The sequence below is a fragment of the Carex rostrata genome, chromosome 20, assembly GCF_964058835.1.
Source record: "Carex rostrata chromosome 20, lpCarRost1.2, whole genome shotgun sequence".
Classification (NCBI taxonomy): Eukaryota; Viridiplantae; Streptophyta; class Magnoliopsida; order Poales; family Cyperaceae; genus Carex; species Carex rostrata.
The window spans coordinates 715,114-732,875 of record NC_135937.1 but is presented as its reverse complement, the minus strand read 5'-3'; the positions used below and the strand labels follow the sequence as shown (position 1 = coordinate 732,875).

Genomic DNA, 17,762 nt, shown 5'->3' with positions numbered 1-17,762 from the left:
ATGTAATTACCAAATTATCCCTATAAATCGACGTCTGAGTTTGGATAACCGGGTTCAATCGCACGCTCAGAAACTAGCGTAAAATATAACAGAGCAGTTTTGGGTTTCATGCAGCGCATTACTATAGAATCAAAATAGCATTGTATGAAGCAAAAATTGCTCTGTTAAAATATTGACCCTAGTTTCTGGCCGTGTGATTAGTGATCAAACTCAAGACTCAGACGTCGATGAATGGGGATCATTTGGTAATTACATAGGCACACACAGGTGGCCCCGTTAAATTCTCCACATTGGATCCGACAAAGAAATGGATCAGTCCGAGTAGATCCCCACTAAATATTTTATATAATTTTAATTTTTTAATATCCATCTGGGCGAAACTCTGGAGATAGAGAATCTTTTTCGTATTATAATTACTTGTGCATTATTCGTTTATATTTTAATAAACGGATTTTTTTTAGACTTCAAACATTTCAATGTTGGTTGCCAAGCTGTCACAAGAATATCCATTGATGGAACTATTATATATTAGACAAGAAATGAGGAAGCTTGACGCGTCGTCACTTTTTTATTTTAAACTTTTAATCAACGGTTTCAAGACCATATAATGAAATTGTTACGCTTTTTAAATTAGAGAGACAGAGAGAGAGAAACAAGGAAAAAAAATGTTTCGCCACTGATTTGATCTATTGTGGATGGCCGTTGGTTTTTAACAAACGTCGGCTGGTAAGCGGAAAGTCAGAGACTATATTTTTTATTATTTTATTTCTTCGAAAATGTAGATATTTTATTGTGTTGAGAACTCTGCGTCCGAATTTAATTTGTCACCGACATTGTGATCTCTAGTTATAAATTAAATTTGAAAGGTAATATGAGTGAAGTGACTTCACACTTTTATTCAAAAAAAAAAATCTTAAGAAAAATTTAAATAAAAAATAAAAAACCAGAAAACACATAATATGACATGATATCGTTATATATAAATTTATTCAATATGATCGTCCAATTAAATACAGATAGTTAAGATAAAAAAAAGGTACATCTTATAAGATTATATTGATCAAAATAAATAAAATTAGGTCGGACGGTTTAAATTAGATAACAACTAGATTCATCTATTGCGGCTACGCCGCGACCCAGATTTTTTTGGGTATGTTGACGTACAGGGTTTTTCCCTTTTTTTTTTTTTTTTACTTGTTGCAGCACATATATCATTTGGAATCGAAATTTGAAAGAAATACAGTTATTACAAGTTGAAGAAAATAGAACTCCGGCAATAAATACAGTTGTTACACACAAAGTTTTTGTGCACCTTGTGAATCATTTTGTAGGTATTTTTAATTTTTCTTCCAGTTGTGTGCATGCATTAAGGCAGCTGGCAAGCTTAGAGTGTATTAATTGCCATTGCTGCCATCACCGAATTCGCATCCTCTGAGATATTATTTTGCGTGACTTATTGGAAAATCTCAACCGTTGCAATACGTTATGCGCAAATCTCAAAACTCAAATAATACTGACCCCTACGTCACCCCTGAATAGGCACCGAACACGTTGGTCACACAAAATATGAGATATCTCAGAGGATACACACTCACCATCACCAATACAACGTCAATTTGCCTCTTATTTAAGATACTAGAGTTGAGCCTCCAGGCTCGCTTTGCTTGATTCAGATCACCGCAGGTAACTGACTCAAGCAAATTACAAACGGACGACCCAAATTAATTCTTTTAAATTGGCACGAATCTCAAAACGGAACCCCTATACTTCCACTCTGCTGAGTTAATATGGGCCATCCGTTTGTAATTTGCCTGAGTTAGGTACCTGGGAGGATACGTATTCTGCTTTTCTTGGGCATTATGAAGATTACATTTTAGCTGATATAAAAAGAACAATTATAAAAAAATTAAGCATCTGTGCAAAATTTAACTTCTGCAAGTATCTTCAATACATGTATTTACAACATTTTAGCAGAAAACAAATAGTGTTACATGGAGGAATTTTAAATTTTTAATCACCTAAGAATATAAGGGTAACCCATCTTGAACAGAATACCAGATCTGAAAATAATGTTAGTTTTTCTTCTCTTCAGGTGATAATTTGAAATCAGATTACCAAGATATGAATGGCTTTCTGTACAGAAATACTGGTTGTCAGAAATCACCTTTTTATTTGTCAATTTTTCTATGGCAAGGCGATAGAGCATTATCGCAGTTCACAGCTGGCTTTACTATTCAATTCTTCTGTGGCACTGTTGGCCTGCATGACTATGAAATAATTCACAGATAGAGATATTTACAATGCAATATGCAAAAATGAGGTAGTAGTAACTTGTGGCACCAGAACCCTCAACATATATACATGCATATTACCTTGGAATTTGTAAATTTATGACAGTTGCAAAATAGTCTTTTGGCTTTTGCATAGGCAGACCTGGGACGCGAGATGGTAAACACAGATCGAATATTTGGAAATAAAAATAATTAGAAAATAAAAATTCATTTTCATGTCAAAGAAGAGGTGAGATCCAAATCTGTAAGTGTCAATTTCAATGTTTATCTTTATTTAGAAGTTTCCCTAAACAAAGTTCCATGTTATTTTCTTTTCATCCTAGGTTTTGTGCATATATGTGCACTTCTCCTGAGAATTCTTCCCAAGTTGTGCATAACAAAATAAAATAACATAAAGGGTACAGCAAACTCAAAGAAAAATATATACTATATAGAGCATATCACACAATTGCTGATTAATTACAGCCAAGAAGAGGTATCCCCTTCTTTTGGTGATCCTAGGAAGTCTGGCACAAAAGCCTTCGCTCGGATCAAACCTCTGCTGACCTGAACATAGGGAACAAACAATTCTTCACAAAAAAAAATAGTTATAAGAGATGAAGGAGATGTTCTTTGAGGGGAGTGGGGGTTTCAAGGAAGGTATGCTAGAGTATATTTAACTTGAAGAGTAGATATAGTGACATAATGTAACTGATGTTACAATTCAATAGTTGAGGGATATAATTATTTTTTTTTAATGTAGGTTACAACACCGCTTCCAATTGAATTTTCTGTGTTCATGGTACACCTTGTCACTATACCAATTACTGGTACTGGTATCAATCCTGCAATCCTGCACGTAGCTCGGGTGTTGCTGTGGTGGACAACCATGAGACCACCTGGCATGATCATGCACACTTCCCTTTCTTCATCCTTTCCTCTGTTTTATCAATTTCTAGTAAGCATTTAGTGGGAATTATTTTTTGCATGCAAATTAAAACTGGGTACAGACAGACATCCAAAAAGTAGATTTCTTGAACCAAAGTTCAAATTGTGGACAGAATTAACATATTTCACCTTTTGGCCTATATTATATATGCAATTCTAAATGTAATTACATTTTAGGTATGGACAAAGCAATGGCCTAACCCTAAGTTTTGTCTTGTAGGCACAGGTAGGCTAATAAGAACAAAAGGATCACCTATTATAATTAGGTTAATAAGCTAACATGCAATGTAAGCCAGAATAATATGTTAAAACTTCAAACCAATTCTGAAATTAAATTTCAAAAAATCATGCATGACTCGGTTTTTATGAAGAATTATTTGTAAATTAAGGAAATGTACTGCAGAAATAAATTTTACAACTCATATATATGAAGATTAAATTGTACTCAATTAGATTAAAATAAATTCAACTTGATTATTGCGAATTCAAATGAACAAATTGAAGTGAAAAGTACCTGATTAAGGTATGGTAAAGGGGCAAAATGGGGATTGTGCAAGGGCTGGAGCCACTTGAAGAAACGGAGCGCGTGGAGGGGATTGGATGGTGCGGAGGCGTGGAGCACGCAGAAGGCCATGTCGGAGGAAGGAGAGGGTAGACGGAGGTGGTTGAGCATGTGCATTGTGGCCTTCTTCGTTAGGAGGTTGTGTTCCCCAATCCAGGTTGCGTCTTCGAGATCGTATATATGGGGAAAGGGAAGGGATGGGTCATGGGAGCTGATGAGAGTGCCATGAATGGAAGGAGGGTAGCAACTGAATCTGTCACTGTTGGAGAAATTGGACATCAATCACACCTCCTCCCCTCTCACCAATTCCTCTCCAGTCGGCATTTGCGCCAATGTGCTTCTCCTCAGGTACTGGTACGACCTCCAAAACTCATCCTTATTGTCATTCCTATGCTGAAAAAAAGATAATTAAATAAAATTGACACTCAGCTCCTTATCCGAAAATATGGAGGCATGGAGATTTGCAAATCATGATGCCATATAGACAAAATTTTAAGTGGAAAATAATGGAAATAGAAGGAACCCCAAAATCTCTAGAAATGTCATCATTGAGAGATTAAAGCAACCTTCATAATTGGGATGAGAATAGCATGCAGATTGAGGATACAAAAGGATGAGTAAGATATCTGATTATGTTGAAGCTTTCAGGATTGCACTTGCAACTTCACACGAAATTGCTGTTTTGTAATATAATTACTCAAAATGGTAAACAATGACCAATTTTGTGAGTTGGCTTAATCAGTGTATAAAATATATTGCCTTATGTCAACAGAAATGAAGTGAAAACTCAAATTTATTTATCCTCACATATTTTAATTAAGACATAATTGCGATGCTCAAACTAAAGTCGAGGTGTTTAATTAGTGTAAAATCAAATCGTCTGTTTGGAATAAGGAGAGTAGTACCGTACCTCGGAGCAGCGACGACGACCAACGGCGGTGGAAATTGCGTCCTCTCTCTAGATTAGGGTCAGTGCTGGCTACAGAGGACCGACAGCGAGACAGAAGCACCGGAGAAATATAGGCCAACCGAAGGACGCAGTGACAGCGAAAAGAACACGTGGCGAGGTTGTGCTACGTGTAACGCAGCGAGAGAGAAATCGCCAGGTGTGGCCGTATGCGCGCACTGGAGAGGAGAGGAAGCGGTAATTTCCTATTTTGGGGTTTTTTTTTTTTAGATATTTTGAAGGTAGCAGATCTTTCTCCGGAAGAGACGGTGTGATATTTCCATTTTTTTTTTTTTTAATGCCACAGCGACAATTTAACGTCAGAACAACAACAGCCCAGGCCCAAATTGGTTTTCAGTTTGATTTCCGCCGAATTACGTCAGCTGACGTCAGCTGGAAATTGATCTGAGCCATCTATCTTGCATCAGACGGCAAAGAGAGGGCGTGGCACTGTTCATCCCGTATTCAAAATTAAGGTATTATAATATGTGTGGGGAGGTGATTTTAATAATGGATATTTTACTGAGTTGTCAATTGGGTTATTTTAAAATGAATGTGCTCGCAATACAAATAAATAAATAAAGGGACAAAACGTTGACCGAATTACTAAGTTATAATTATTTGTTTTACATTAAAAAGAAAGGAAGGAAAACGTTGACCGAGTTACTAAATTAAAATTATTTGTTTCACATTACAATTTAGAAAATAATTAATGAAAGCAACGGAACAACGTTTAGTTTCGACACTCAATCGTCAAAAAAACTACATGCAAAACAACATATACAGTATCATAACCAGGTGTTCTTAAGTTCACTAAGTTTTTTGATGAACTCAAGTCTAAAACTCATCAAATCAGCTTTAAAATTACAAATTTGAACTGTTGAAATTCGCCTACCTTACGAGTGATGCGTTTACATGTAAAAATTTTAAACATTAAAATTAATTTATTAACTTTCTAATTTTGACCGATTGACTTTATACTAAATTAATTTGAATGTTTAAAATGTTCACATACAGATGCACCACTCGTAAGGTAGACAGATTTCAATGGTTTAGATTTGTCATTTAAGACTAATTTGAAAGATTTTAAATTTGACTGGCTGGCAGCACAGAACTAAGTTGAAATTATACAAACATGACACAGAAAATATATGACCCAAGTTGCGGAAATTATTCTATGATACTTATTTATTTTCTCGCTAGTTATTCTATTTGATTTAATCGTATGGGATGTCAAAAAGAAAACGACGTGTTGTAACGATTTTCTTTTAATGCGACCAAACTGTGCTTTTTCCAAGGTTCTATCCGTTCAACGGTTCAAGGCGAGAGAGGTCCGATTTTTTTATTAATAGAAAATAAATAGATAAAATATTGAAATAGGAATTGAATCTGGTGAAATTTCTAAATATATAACGAAAGGAATTATTCCGTCCGCTGCATCACGTTCAGCTAATTTCATCTCCACCCGCACAAATTCGCTGATTAAAAACAAAAAGTGTTCATAACGGGATGTTCCGGTGAAAAAGTTTATGAACATTATTGTTCATTTTTTTTTGTTCTTCTAAAAAAACAAAAAATTGAAAAATATTAGACGAGATGGACTATCTCATTCAAAAGCGAGTTTGCATAGTTAGGGACGAAATTAGGTATAAATAAATAAAATATGAAATAGAGGTAGAATTTAGCGAAATTTTGAAATATAGGAATAACAGGATGGTTTATCCCGTTCACTACATCATGTCCAGCTAATTTTATCTCTAACCACGCAAACTCACTAATTAAAAAACAAATCCTGGACGGGGTATATAGTTCATCCCGTCCAATACTATTTATTTATTTATTTTCATCTTCTTTTGTTGTTCTTCTAAAAAAAGAACAGTACTGGACGGGATGAACCATCCCATTTAGGAACTCTCTTTTTTAATTAACGAGTTTGCATAGTTAGAGATGAGATTAGCTAGAGGTGATGATTTATTTTATCTCTGTTCTGTCACAACTCACTTATTTATTTATTTTCTATTAATAAAAAAGACCAGCAAGAAAGGTCCCTACTAATTCCTATTCCCCGTGCTATCTCGCGCTTAAATCGAAATCGCAAGTCACAACTCACAAACGATGCAATTTCCTAAACTCAAGTAAAAAAAACAAATATACAAAAAGAACGATCTTTTCATAGGTGGTAAAAAATAACCCCCCTCTGCATAATTCTCTTACACATAAGATGTTGTAGATTCTAAATTCAGATAAATATTTTTTTATGGATAATTAAATGACAGTTAATAGGCTAAATTTCTATTATTCTATTAAAAAACATACATATAAAAACACACGTTATTTTAACATTCTTTTTAAATGCGAATTCATAAGCATCAGAGCGGAGTCCACATTTTTGTCGGTTATATTAGGTTGAGGTTAAATTTAGTGTGAGATATGATTTATAATTATCTTTAATTATAAATATTTTTTATAAAAAATTTAAAAATACAACAGTAGAAGCACGGGATGATACGTGATTTTATAATGTTTTATGTCTCAAGTATATTTATATAATTTTATGAGAAAAATATATAAATTAAAGTATATTGATCTATAACTTATTCAAAAATAGTGATTTTCTATAGGTACAATCTGACCTACAGTTACATCGCGTATGGAGGACATCTAATTCAATGTACGAAATTAATTGTTTATTGTGTGCGAAATTAATTATATTATTGTATAATTATCTATTAAAATGTCTATTATATTTTTTAATATTGCATTATATTTGAACACGTATATATCTCTACGATAATAAATTGAAATTCTAACCACCGGACTACAAGCACACATGTGACGATTAATGAGGGAGACTAAACTATGTAAATTTTTTAAGAAAAATGAAAATACAATTAAAATTCAATATACATCTATAATTAAAATTTCTAAAATCAAGGGGTGCGAAACATTCCCCTGAACTATGCATAGGTGCGCCACTTATCAAACAATTAATTTTCATACAATTTAAGTGTCGTTGATGATAAATTAAGGACTGTTCATACTAAATTGTTGAACTTTAAGTTATTTAATATATGATGAAAGTATGAAACGTACATTAAATTTTATCATTTTAGGGGAGCATGGTCAAGATATTATTTTAGGGGAATTAAACCCAACAATATTTTAAAATATTTTAGGGGAGCACGGTCAATATATTATTTTTAATATTTCAGATGTGTGGTTGAATTTATTTATGACTGCCTTTACAAAATTATATCAAAGACCACACGTCATTGATTTGGCTTACAACATTTGATATTTTCTTTTCAAGTAAGATCTAATAAGTAGGGTTGTTTCAAACGGTCAATTCGGTTCAAACCAAAATAAAATGACTAAATTAATTTTTTTTTTTTTGGTTTTTAAAAATAGAACCGAATCGAACCGATTAAACCTATTAATTGATTAAGAACTGAAATGAACAAATTGAAATAAATCTTAGTCTTCATGAAAAATGAAAATTATATGAGGAAAATTGAGAGAGCACGCAAATTTTTGAAAAAACTACTTTAGAACGATGATTGGAAGGTCATGTAAATTCAAAGAAAATTCAGAGGTCTTTTTATAGAAAAATAAGTTAAAAGATTACATGTCTTCTCTTAATTAAAGGATCTCTTTGTAGAGAAACGAAACTCGTATCACTACACTAAGTTCGTAATTCTAAAAAAACTTAGAATACGTTTGGATGTAATAAGGAATAGAGCAATAACATAATTAATCTCAAATTTGAGAATAGTAACTAATTCAACTTTTGATTGAGTTAGTAGAATAATTAGCTAACCTATATAAGACAAACAAATAATGATGGATTAGTGCTATTTTTGCTCCATCCAAAGGCATCCTTAATATTTATAGAGCAAGAGATGACAACACCGGCAAAAAATATTGAATTTTTTTAAGTTGATTCTAATCCGTTATAGGTGACTAAAAAAAAATATCATAATGTACACGTTTATTACACAGCAAATTCATCGTAACGATATCTGTGCCTCGAAAATATTAAATTCTGATCTAATTTCTGGCTGTCGTATAGTAAAAATTAGTTGTTGGAATTTGAATTTTTATAAACTAAGGGGGCGTTTGGCTCGCGCTATAGATCATTCCAAGGAATAGAAAAATTCTTTGGAATGTAATGCCAAGGAATCACATTCCAGGGAATATGTCATTGCCAAGTTTGGTTCACGCATGGCTATCTTTCAGCATTCCAGAAAATATGTTATTACCATGTTTGGTTCGCACATGCCAAGGAATCACATTCCAGGGAATACTGTCACATCTTGTTGGCAGCATACCAACATTTGATTAATAACTCGTAGTTACATAGTTTGTACCTACAATCTAAATAAGAAAAATTACAAATAAACCAATATATTTGGGAAAATTAACGAAGCAGTAAAAACATAAAAATTAGCAGATTAGTCCCTAAAGATTATTGAAATCAGCAAAACAAAAAAAATACAGAAAAAAAGCAAATCAGAAAACTCAAAATGCATTGGTCTTGCTCTCCCTAGCGTACTAGCAGTAGGTTGATGCGCTGAACCGTACTAGTATCGGGTACCAGTACCATCCTCCGTCTGCTCCAGGAAATGTCAAAAGGAAACAAAACTGACAACAATGATATGCACAACTTCAAGTGGAACCCTAATATTTTTATTATTACCAAAACCCCAGAAACAAATCCTTTAACAGTAGAAAAAAAACCAGCTCCACACTATGAACCAGTAGATAAAATAACGAATTGTGACTGATACTTGGAACCTAAATAACATAAATCATATACTTCATACCCATTAAAACTTCTAAAATGACAAAATAGAAAAGTGACTATATCATTCAACTTATAACATATGGACTCAGTGATTATTTCCTGAGCTTCTCCACATAGTAAACATTTCATGGGCTAAAGTGTCCCTCCAATTGGTCCATTCATCCGTTGATTCAATATGTGTAATTCGCTGACCATCTAGCTCCTCTAGCAATAGGTTGGCATCTTGCATTTCGACATCCAAAGGATCAATAAGCATTTCCCTTCGAATATGATTATGAATAAGCACACATGCAGAAATTATTCGACATTGAATATTTACCAGATAAAATGATTTTCCTCTAAGAATTGCCCATCTCCCTTTAATAGACGAAACCAGCTGTATAACACAGGGGAAAACTTAGCTGTGTAGACTGTGTTGCACATTCATTTGAATTTCTTACGCATTCAAGCAATTTTTATGGATATTTTTGCAAATTTTAATTGGATTTTTCTTTTCCACGCGCAAAGCATTTCAACAATTGAGATCCTGTTTCCGTTTTCATTCCCTTCTTGACACCTAACATGCCCTGATGATATCATTTTTAAAATCTGAGGGAAGGTAGCACAATTGGCTAGAAAAATGTCATAGAGTTGTTATACCCAAAGATCGAGAATTCAATTCCACCTCACGAACCTTGGTAGCTACTACCAAGTTTTCAAAAAAAAAAAATATATCATTTTTAAAATCATTAATTTATAACTTGGTTACAACAACACGTGATATGGAAGTGCGTATCCTCTGAGATATCTCGTATTTTGCGTGACCGACGTGTCCGGTGCTTATTCGGAGATAGCGTAGAGACCAGTATTATTTGTGCTTTGAGATTCGTGCAGAACGCATTTGAACGTTTCAGATTTTCCAATATGTCACGCAAAATATGAGATATCTCAGAGGATGCGAGTTGGTTGCGTAACAGATGAAGTTCGGACACCGTCGTGACGCAATTATCTCCTGTGTGTTCTATATTCCTACATCGAATCCCGTACGGCCAACTATGCCGTTTTTTATTTCATCTTCAAAATGACCTGATGTAATTCGCTACATGCTCAACTATATTCGAAATTGCTACGGGGAAACCTATGATAGTATGGTCTTCTTACCCGCCCACAAATAAGAGAAAAAACAAACCGATTAAATGAAAAGGGCCGCCATGAAAATTTACAAGTTAATAAAAACCAGCCAAATTCAGTTCAAAGAAATATTTTAATAAAAAGAACAGCCAAATTCAATTCAATAAACTGGTCTGAGCCCGCGGTAGGCATTAAATAATTATAGATTGACTCGTTAAAAATGTACAATCACTTTTTTTTATTTTTTTTATCTCAATCGGTAGCACAAGTAGCGGAGTCCGAATAAAATTTCAAAGTAAGATGATGTACAATACGAAAACATCAATTATTATAATTTAATCTTTAGATTTGATAATTAAGTACATAAAATAGAGTCAATCTTAAAATCAGGAAGAATTTCTATATATTAAAGCAATTATACTGCAATTTAGTTTTCAGGATGATTTATTTGAAAAAAAATATATATATATATTTTTTTTTGTAGACAGTACATGCGAGAATATTTAACTATGTTCTCTTATATTAAGTTTATTTTTATTTTTACTTCATCTCTATCCTCTAACCTGTACTGAGTCCGGATCCTTTGAAGTTACTCAAATTTTGAGTTTAAATATGGACCGTCTGATCAGAATCCAGATTAATATATAGTTCTTTAGAATGTACAAACTATTTTAATATCCGTGTCAAATTAAATCTGACGGTCTAGATTAATTAAACTCAAAACTTGAGTTACATCAGGTGATAATTGATATTGTACAAGCCTACAAGGAGAGCCTCTCCGCACTTCCAGCTATTAATGTATTGTTTGTGTAATCAGAATTTGAATCAATCCGGTTCACACTTATAACGCACAAATTCTTTAATATTAGTATGAATCTGAATCGAACGGATCTGAGTTGAATGCAGAGGATACGAATTTCTACATGTAGCCCATGTAGTAGGATGTAGAAGGCGCATGAGCATGACCAGTCAAAAACACAACTCTCCAGCACAAAATCAATCTCAAGACGTTTCTGACTGGCGACAATCACTTGTCGTATATCTTATGTTAAAATCACTTTTTCCGCCCATACAGATAGGACAGGTGCTTTTTGGAATTATAATAAAAAATTTACTGGAGTATATATATCGAAAGGCTTTTATTATTAGGACAGGTGGTCGTAGTTAGGGGTGAGTAAATTACTCATAACTCATGAGCCGCTCATAACTCGCTCACTAAATGCTCACTTGAACTCGCTCCTTTTTAAACGAGCGAGCATGATCTAGACCCAACTCGCTCATAACGTGCTCATTTAAAATTTGTCACATCTAATCCCGCCGCCACATTCAATCTCAAATATTCATAGTTTATACATTTTTTTTTTTTTTTAAACAGACGCCTCAAAACAGTGTGCTGTTGTTAGTTTATGTTTTTGGATTTATGTTAGATTTTTATTAGTGCTGCTTTAGTTTTTGTTGATTGTTGTTTGTTGATGCTATTGTTAGTTTATGTTGTTATTATTTTATTTTTGTAATATTGTTGATTTTTTTGTTATTATTCTATTTAATTGAATTATGACAATTTATTAAATTTTAGTACTCATAACTCGTGAGCCGCTCATAACTCGCTCATTTAAAACTCGCTCATTTCTGACTCGCTCATTTATTCACTCGCTCATTTAACAACTCGCTCATTTATTAAATGAGCGAGCACGAGCATACCCTAACTCGCTCATGCTCGCTCATTACTCACCCCTAGTCGTAATAGAAAAAAGAAGCCTATGTTTTTGTTTTGTGCGAACAGTTGCCGTAAAAAAATAATTTAATACTCAGACATAATAATCTTGCTTTGATGTGCTCAAGCCTCTAGGTATTGCTCTAGGTGCACAGATGTCCGATTTAATTGGAAATCGGGGAATATAATTCCACTGTTATAAAAAAAAATAAACATAATCTTACGTGCTAAAAATGATGAGATATTGTACTCATTCAAACCATTTTTTTTTTTGGTTGAAAACCCCGTAGACGATTGCATTGATCAAAATAGTTACAAACTAATTGTTACAAAAAATTAGATAATGAGTGTCTGTGAAAACATACAACTGTAAATGAATAAAAATGTACAAGGTATGTACATCATGTGAAAACACAATTGGGTTATCCTTGCTTGATTGGAGTGATAGAAGCATAATGATTGTTGCCTTATGTACGCATATCACAGCACTGAATCTAAACCGGATCAGGACAGTCACTGATCAGCCGAAAATGTACTTAATCAAACCGGATTGGGAATTGAATCAACCAGTACATGACAGTCACCTCTAAACAGAGAGAAGAGGAGAGGCAGAAGAAGAGAAGACAGAAAGCAACACAAATCATCACACAAACATACAAACTACAAGTGAAGGTGTACCTACTGTATACAGACGGGAGACCACTCTGTTGGGGAATCATAAAGGCCAAATAATTACGTCTTATCTAGAAATCAAACAATTACATCTCATCTAGGGGTCAAACACTTACACTCCGGGGAAGGAGAAACAGTTCCCCACCTTAACCTAAGAACCGTCCTATGCTAAAGAGACCCAAAACATAAATCATAAGTACGGAACATAATACATGATTCCATGTCGTTTGTCATGGAATAACCAAAGTCACAGTAGAGCAAGCCGTCTCCGTGAGCACGAGACAAGTCTTCAATGACAAGAAGTCCTTCTCGCCTTTTGTTGTCGGGTCGAGGAATAAGTCTTCCAAGACAGCAAGGTGTGGCCCTTGAGAAATCATGTCCAAATTTCTTAATGGATTTCTCTTCTCTATTCTTTGATGGTGGAAGAAGAAGAGAAGACACACAGAACTGTATTTTTCTTAAGAGAAAAATGTATGTTTAGTTTATGTGTTTTTCTTGATTATCTTGTGCCTTGGGAACCAATTCTTATATATAATAACATTTATGGTTATCTGCCAAATTGAAAAAGGTATAATGTGTTGTGCATCAAAAATCATGCCGACGCATTAAAAGCTATGCAACTGCATCAATATTTGTGCGGACAACACAATCCTTCATAAAGGCAGATTTCTGAATTGCAAATTTCTAAATCAGTCCATCAATGATTTGATCTTTGCCTAAATTGTTCTATACATTTATGGACCACATCCTAATGAATATATTAATTGTCTATTACCTTATTTGATCACTTTAATTGACAATCATATATGACAGTAAACAATCTATAATTATATTACATATATGCTCAATGTTGACATTAAATTCAACGAGTTTGATAATAAATTCAACACACTCACCCTTCCGTCACTAATGAAGAAAAAAATACTCACGACTGATCCGTCCGAAATTTTTATTAATAAGAAATATATTAAATAAATATCGAGATTAGAGATCGCTTTTGTGTTTTATCGAAATATAGAGAAACCGTTATGGTTTATCACGGCCTCTGGCCGTTCTGGCTTATCACGGCCAGCATTAACACTTAATTAATCATTACCCATTCTAACTGAACCGCGCAAGAAAAAAACCGGAAAAAAAACCCTGGCCGTTACTATCTATCACGGCCAGAGACAGAAAGAAAAAAAAAGGGCTGGCCGTGATAACCCATCACGGCCATAGGTTAAAACAAATTTTTTTTTTTTCGGACCTGGCCGTTATTGTTCATCACGGACAGGGATTTTTTTTTTTTTTTTTTTTCTCTGGCCGTTCCAATCTATCACGGACAGGGTTTTTTTTCCGTTTTTTTCATGGTTCAGTTAGAATGGTTAAGCTTGTTAATTAGGTGCTAACTCTGGCCGTGATAAGCCATAACGGCCAGAGGCCGTGATAAACCATAACGGTTTTCCTATATCTCGATAAAACGCAAAAGCGTTCTCTAATCTCGATATTTATTTAATATATTTTTTATTAATAAAAATTTCGGACTGATCCGTTACTTCAATCTGGCACTTAGCAATGCTTCTTCTTCTTCTTTTTTTCCGTTGGTTTCGCCTCTGTTTGCCTACAGACCGGACTGCTCCAGCGTGCCGCTTTTTATTTCTTATCCGGTTCCATTCAAACTATTTTATGTTCGAACGACACGGCTCTAGTAGGGAAATTTTCAGTGTGAATATCGTAGGAGATGAAATATTTTCAACCAGATCAAAATTATTTCGAAACTTTTTTAAAATATGGGGAAGTCCGTTTTGAGTTTCGTGTCAGATAAAAATGAACGGCTCAGAAAGCAAGTACTGCACTGAATCTGTCAGATTTCCAGCTAATGAAAGGATGTCCTTAACAAAGCATTAGTTATACTTATCAGCAAACATTGTATTTTAGCTGTTCATATAAAAAAACAATCTAAGAAAAAGTACAACCAAATAGATTGTAGTATAATTTTTTCCAACGGACCCCATAAATTTGACATATTAAAAAATAACAGATTGTATGAGTTTATGAGATCTAAGATCATGTTTGGTTGGAATATAAAATGAAAATAAATCTCATAATTCTTGCTTCCGATTTTTTTATTAATAGAAAATAAATTAAAAAAAATATCGGAATAGGAGATCGTTTCTGATTTTTTTGAAAATATAGGTAGATTGGGATCAATTATCCCGTCCCGTAGATGGAACTAATTATCCCGTCCGATTTATTCAGATGCTAATCTTGTATCAATGTTAATTAATCAGATGGAAGGAAACATCCCGTCGGACACAAACTAAAAAAAAAAAGAACAGCGGGATGGTAAGAATAGTCCCGTCCGCGGCTTATAAAAAAAAAAAAAACAGACGGTAGGAATTATTGTACAAAGTTTGTCGTCAACAGGTGCTTTATTGCAATGTTTCAGTTTTTTTGTGGCTATATTCGACAAGCCAAATATGTAGCTGGTTGCACATTGAGCTCACCTTTCGCTTGAATTGTCAACTCTCATGACACAAGTGCCATTGACCCGTAACAAATTCCGGACGGTATAAACAAACTTGTTCGCATATTCTCTTTTTTTTTTTTTATAACTTAGATGGAAATAATTCTACCGTCCCACTTTTTTTCTCTATCCGCTAAGTTTTGTGATTAAGGTGTATTAAATCGGATGGGATAATTAATTCTGTCTCTTGAACAGAATAATTGATTCCGATCTATCTATATTTCGAAAAAACTCATAAATGATGTCCTATTCTAATATTTTATTTATTTATTTTCTATTAATAAAAAAAATCAGTTCTTGCTTACGTATGTTTTCAAACATGAAGCATATGTTATAAATTAGAGGAGCAAACTAAAAAGGTAAAAGTAATTTGACATCCCAATAGATAAAATAAATTATTCTAAATTAAATTTAACTTTTAAATTAGTTAAGTATAAAGTTACACTGTCAAAATTATAAGATTTATAAATTAATTTTTAATGCATTAATTTTTGTATGTTTTTTGACAACTTGATTTTATACAAAATTAATTTCAACATTTAAAATTTTCATGTGTAGACACATATCTGGGTACGTTTGGATCGAGCAAGGATTAGTGTAAGAATAACGATTTTTTGGTTAGTGGTTGAGAATAGTGCTAATCCGAATGGTTTGAGAATAGCACTAACTTTGGACTATTCGGGTTAGTAAAAATGTCGTTTGGATTGTATGTTTGGAATAGCGATGGAGAGAATAAATAAAATAGTGATTAATCTGATCTAATATTTAAACTAATATTATATTACATTTAATATCTAAACTAATATTTTATTTTATTTAATATTTAGACTAATATTATATTACATTTAAACTAATATTTTTTAATACTAATCGAATATTTTATTTACTACTAATTCATTTAAATATTATATTATATTTATTTATTGCTAATTTAATATTTTATTTAATACTAATCTAATATTTTAACTAATATTATATTACACTTATCATTTAAATTAATATTATATTATTTTAATATAATATTTTATTTAATAATAAACTAAAATTTAAAGTAATATTATATTACATTTAATATTTAAATTAATATTATATTAAATTCAAATTTAAAGTAATATGTTATTTTATATTTTATTTATATTAATATTTAAAGTAATATTATATTTTATATTTTATTTATATTAATAATTAAAGTAATATTATATTACATTTAATATTTAAACTAATATTATATTATATTTTATAATATTCTATTTAATAATAATTTAATCTTATCAGATATTATATTTATTTAATACTAATCTAATATTTAAACTGATATTGTATTACATTAAATATTTAAATTAATATTATATTATATTTAATATTAATCTAATTTTATATTATAGTTATTTAATATTTAAATTAATATTATATTACATTTATTATTTAAATTAATATTATATTACATTTAACATTTAAACTAATATTATATTACATTTAATCTAACATTTTATTTAATATTAATCTAATTTAATATTATATTTATTTAATACTAATCTACATTTTAAAATAATATTATATTTAATTTAATATTTAAACTAATAGTTTATTTAATACTAATCTAATCTAATATTATATTATATTTAATACTAATCAGATGTTTTATTTAATACTAATTTAATATTTAAACTAATTATAATTGAGATGAATCAAATATTCTATTAATATCACTAACCCCACAAGCTCTATTCTTGCTAACCCAACATTTTTATGGGTTAGTAGAATAGAGCTATTCATGAGCTAACTCAAATTGCTAATTTATGTTTGGATTAACAAGAATTGAAAATAGTGGAGCTAACCCAAGATTAGCTCTATTCTTGATTCATCTAAACGCAACCATCGCTTCTAAAGTAGATAATTTTCAATAATTCACAAAAGAACTTGATAAACTTAAAATACCCTAATTCTTATATTTATAATTGTTGTTACCATTATTTCGGCCATTTTTATTAATACCCTTCAAAAAAAACAAAATTTTAAAAATAACCTCGCATCTCCTTTTTTTTTAAAATAACCCAACCGCCTGGACCTGGGGCGTCCCAAAAATCATCGGATTATCGGGCCGTGAGGCGGGCCAAACCAAGCAGACCGCCCCTTCATGGGGCGGGCCACTCCCTGATCAGACTGCCCCCTCGCGGGGCAGGTCATTATGCATAGCAGACCGCTCCCCCCGGGCGGTCCGCTATAGGTG

At 32.4% G+C, this 17,762-nt stretch overlaps 1 long non-coding RNA gene across 2 annotated transcripts; it reads right to left on the bottom strand.

Annotated features, from left to right (window-relative positions):
* Window positions 1-2,534: 2,534 nt before the first annotated feature.
* LOC144572608 (uncharacterized) lies at window positions 2,535-4,992 on the bottom strand. 2 transcript variants are annotated; one of them, XR_013517758.1, is made up of 3 exons: window positions 4,691-4,992; window positions 3,733-4,173; window positions 2,535-3,210 (listed from the first exon to the last, which is right to left on the bottom strand). It is a non-coding gene; the product is annotated as an uncharacterized LOC144572608 (long non-coding RNA). The 2 variants fall into 2 exon arrangements; XR_013517759.1 differs by having other exon boundaries at window positions 3,733-4,168.
* Window positions 4,993-17,762: the final 12,770 nt, after the last annotated feature.